Below are 4,845 nucleotides of genomic sequence, written 5' to 3'. Positions count from 1 at the left end.
CCCTGAAACTATTGACCTAGGAGGGCAAGGAGCAAAAAGTGTCCTTTATGTCCCTCTGACCAAATTAGTATAGGCCTCAAAGTCTGTCTGTTAAACATCCAAGAAGGTTAGTTCCACCAGTGTGGTACTTTTAATTACCGTGTGTCATGCAGATAAATCTTGGGCAAAGGCCAATTGTTCTCAGATAAACCTTACCTAGACATATATTTCTGGATCTGCTATGTATAATTTCTCAGTAGGTTGTAGGAATAATATAGTTCCCTCTGGTTTTTAAAAGTATCTAGGCATTATTTATCTCTCACATTGTCTCACCCCTCCATCCTGGTTTTCCCACTTAAGGTGCCCCCAGTTCCCCCCTTTCTTCCTTACTAATACTCTAGGATCCACATATGAGGGAGAACATATGTCGATTTTTTTTTTCCTGAGCCTGTGTTACTTCAATTAGTATAACAGTTTCTGGTTCCATCCATTTACCTGTAAATTTCATGATTTCATCTTTCTTTACTGCGGAGTAAAACTCCATCGTATAAATGAGCCACATTTTCATTATCCACTCGTAAATTGAGGGACCCTTAGGTTGCTTCCGTCTCTTAGCTATTGTGAAAAGAGCAGCAACTGCTGCTCTTTTCAAAATTTTTATTTTTTAGCAATGTATGAGAACACACAAATTAGACTGTTTCTTCCTTCCAACTTCTTTTGAAAAGGCTGTGGGCATTTTCTTTCACCTTTTACCTCAAAATTAGCATAGAAACTATGTTGCACAAGAGAAAGAAATTATTCCTAACATTTTCCCACACTGTATACTGCAGAGCTCTTGTTCAGCATTGTAGAGCATGTTATATGGAAATTTCTGCTTCCAAATAAATGTGAACAGCATTGAACTTGTTCATGAGCTTTCTATATTCTTAAGAGAATAACCTGGGATCGTTCATTCTTCGATTACTTTTAAAATAAATCTATTTTCACTTAACATTTCATCAGAATTATTCACAAATTCTATTTCAAATGCAGAGTCACAAATTATAGTCAAGAATCAGGAAGGAAGAAAATGGGAAGAAAAAGTTCTGTTTTAGTCCTTATGGGCTAAAATCATTGAGGTTAGTTTATAAAGTATTTCATTTACATATAGAAAATCATGTAAAATTCGATAAAAACTGAAAATTGGAAAGGCGTAAAGCATATCTAGGAATGAGAAAATGTGAAATACAGGCATAATTACCACACTAAGGGGCTGGGAGGGTGACACTGTAACCACATCAGTAGTTCTTGATTGAGTTGTTCATCAGATGGCACATGGCAGCGTTGTCAGCAGTGAGGGACCTGACGCAGGGAGATCATGGGTTCCAGGACAGTTTGGGCTATATGGTGAGTTTGATACTAGAATAAACTTTTATCTATTGTGATTGCTGTCATTTTTCCATTTATTGAATAAACAAGTGTCATTTTACAGATTTGCAAAATGAAATAGATTCAGTTGTATATTACAGTAAGTTGCATTGCTATTCTCTTGGTGTTTTTAAAGAAAACTTGCTAAAATATTTTATTATCCTCTGAAAATAACTTGTAGACACCTGGAAAGTAGCTGTGATTCAAGACATGCCACCATGCCTAGTTTGTTTGATATTCTTTCATTTTTTTGGTCTTTTTGAGACAGGTCTCCCTGTAGCCCTAGCTGTCCTGGAACTCATTATGTAGACCAGGATGGCCTTGAACTCACAGAGATCCACCTGCCTCTGCCTCCCGAGTGCTGGTATTAAAGGCGTGCGCCACCACGCCCAGCTATTTTTATGACATATCAGTTATTTATATAGACCTTATCTATTAACAACTGTATGATGTAAGTCAACATATAGTTATTGGATACCTACAAAATGTATCTGTATATCAGAAATACAGTAGTCAGTGGCTCCTATTGCCTGCCAGTACAGATTTAGAACCCACTTAACAGACACACACATGAAGTAGGGCAGGAAATTCTATAGTTTTTGAATTTCCAAGGTCCTAGAAAAAAAATGAGAATCTAGTTCACTTGGAGTATAGGAAAATGAAAATATAAATTCAAATTCCCCCCCCATAAAACAAATAGTGACTCTGATCAATCTTAAAGGATAGTTACACCAGAATGCCCAGAATTACAGTGCTGGCCCTTTAATTCCAGCACTCAGGAGACAGAGGAAATCAGATCTCTTTGAAATTGAGACCAGTCTAGTCTACATAGGGAGTTCCAGGCCGTCTGGAGCTACGGGGAGACCCTGTCTTTAAAAAGGGGAAAAAAAATAGAGTGCTTACCAGGGGTCCAAGAATAAATCCTCAAAGGTGCAAGGCAGAATGGGGTATTGCAGAACATAAATGCTTTAAGATTTCTGCATTGCACGTGGCAAGGACTATGAGAGTCATGTTAAGAGGAAATCCCCAAAGGCACTGAGCATAGAAATGACAGCACTAGAAAGGTGCCTTCTATGAAGTGGCATAAAAAACCTCTCTGAGTCAGACAAAACTAGAGGCCAAGGAGTTAGTCAAAGGCTCAAAGTCCAAAGGTACAAACTTTGCAAGAACAGGTATTGGACAGTAAAGAAGAGGATGAGTAAAAAGGCTACATCTCGTTTTCTAGTTTGGCTGCACGTGTTAGGTGCCTTTGATGACGCAGTAGAGTGACTCACCAGGGAACAGTGATAGTGCGGGCACAGCTAAGTACATGACAGTCTGGAAATCTAAAACATTCATACAGAGAAAACTTTGTTTTTTTGAGACAAGGTCTCCCTGTATCCCTAGTTGTCTGGGAACTGGCTACATAGGCCAGACTGGCCTCCATCTCACAATGATCCACTTGCCTTTGCCTCCTGAAGTTCAGGCGGAAGTTATGGCCTGAACCACCACGCCTGGCTGAAAATAGCTTTTTATCTATGGTTGGAGTATTGAAGACTATTGGGATTGACTTATATATTTGACAATCCTTAGTGTAACTATTTTAGGTCAACGCATGAGTGAAATGGGATTCTCCATGGAGAATATAAAAAGTCAAATGAAAAGGGTCTGATAATAGAACATATATGTATGTATATGTATGTATATATATCTTAAAAGAGCACTAAGAGAATTGTGGGAAAGATATGCTGGGTGGAGGAAACTATAAGTTGGGAAAATGTCAAAAGAATTAGAGAAGAAAGCTTCCAAAGGAAGAGACAGACTCTGAAACAAATGAATCAGCAAAACACAGCAACTAAAGAGATGATTTACATTTGATGTTAAGGAGGTGAATAAAGACATTTAAAAAAGTGGTTTCATGGGGGCTGGAGAGATGGCTCAGTGGTTTAGAGCACTGACTGTTCTTGTAGAAGACCTGGGTTCAAGTCCCAGCACCCACATGGCAGCTAACAACTGTCTGTAACTCCAGTCCCAGGGGATCTGACAGCCTCTTCTGTCTTCGTGGGCATTGCACGACACGGTGCACTTACCTATATGCAGATAATACATGCATACACATAAAATAAAAATAATGAATTTTTAAAAAAAAGTGATTTCAAGGCTAGAGAGATGGTTCAGTGGTTAAGGGCACTTAGTGTTCTTCCAGAGGACCCAACTTTGGTTCCCAGTACTCAAGTTGAGCAGCTCACAAACGTCTATAACTCCAGCTCCAGGGAACCCCAAACCATCTTATGGCCTCTCCTGGCACTAACACACACACCATAAATAAAAATTAAAATAAGTCTCTTGCAAAAAAATTTGAATGAAACAATAACAATTTTTTTTTAAAGCAAACTAAGTTATAAGCCAAGGAGCAAATGAAAGGTAAAGATGCAGACAGGGGAAATACATATGTTGTTCAAGAATTTTAAACAGGTCAGCAAAAATGTGGACCTGTTACCATCTTGGGATCTTGATCAGGTTTGTTTTCTCCAACAATTAAAGATTTAAAAGGGGAGGGTGAAGAGATGGCTCAGTGGTTAAGAGCATTAGCTGCTCTTGCAGAGGACCAGCTTTTGGTTCCCAGCACCCATGTGGTAGATCACAATCATCCTTAACTCCAGTTCCAGGGGATCAGATCAGATGCCCTCTTCTGCTCCCACGCTTGCACACATGTGGTGTATTTACATACTTGAAGGCAAAACATAAAATTAAAAATAAATAAGAAAAAAAATCTCACACACAGCTGAAATCAACAGGCAACAAACTAGAGAGAGAGAGAGAGAGAGAGAGAGAGAGAGAGAGAGAAATTCTCCACAAGTTGAGAGGGGATTTGGAAACTGAAAAATCTAAAGCTCCCAGGAGGGTCTTTTAAGTGTTTTTCCTTTTGTGGAGCAGGCCTCCCTCTCCTAATTTTGAATTGGTCAACTTATACCAAGAAGAGAGAGCCCATAGGGGAATGAGGGCAGGTCTTTGTCTCAGACTGAGGAGCTTTGATATATGCTATAGTATTTCTCAGTGGTCCTATCTGCTCCTCAGGGATTTAGTCCCTCAGATCTGTGTCTCTGGTTTGCTGACTTAAAATCTTTCAGGCATACACCCAGGAATGATCATATGATACTCTTATTTTTAGTTTTAGCAAAACTTCCATGCTGAATTCCACAGTGACTACACTGGTTTACTTGCCCACTAGCATTCACTGTTGTTTGATTTCTTGATGGTTGACGTTTTGACTGATTTGAAATAGTGGTGCCTAAGTGTCCTGACCTGCAGGACAGTCAACGTGGGTACCTGGAGGGAGGAGAGGGGATGGAAAGGGACAAGTGATGTGAAGAATGGAGACAAGACAGGCTTTCTGATCAAGTCTCATTTATTGAACATCCACACAAAGTTTTTATAGTAAGGGAAAAGGGGGAAGTTGGCTTTCTTTAAGGACATGAC

The 4,845-nt window shown here is 39.3% G+C and overlaps 1 protein-coding gene across 5 annotated transcripts in view; it reads left to right on the top strand.

The window, feature by feature from the left end:
* Gfral (GDNF family receptor alpha like) overlaps window positions 1-4,845 on the top strand; it is an 80,290-nt gene that overhangs the window by 3,496 nt on the left and 71,949 nt on the right. Inside the window, exon 1 of one of the 5 annotated variants that reach the window (XM_017801358.1) lies at window positions 1,018-1,097. The exons of the other annotated variants lie outside the window; for them this stretch is intronic. The gene's annotated coding sequence lies outside the window, so the exon portion shown is untranslated. Of the gene's footprint in view, window positions 1-1,017; window positions 1,098-4,845 lie in introns of those variants that run through there. 5 annotated transcript variants of the gene reach the window in all.

This window comes from Nannospalax galili, unplaced genomic scaffold (assembly GCF_000622305.1).
Source record: "Nannospalax galili isolate Female #2095 unplaced genomic scaffold, S.galili_v1.0 scaffold522, whole genome shotgun sequence".
Classification (NCBI taxonomy): domain Eukaryota; kingdom Metazoa; phylum Chordata; class Mammalia; order Rodentia; family Spalacidae; genus Nannospalax; species Nannospalax galili.
The sequence above is the reverse complement of the archived record's forward strand: the minus strand, read 5'-3'. Positions and strand labels throughout refer to the sequence as shown.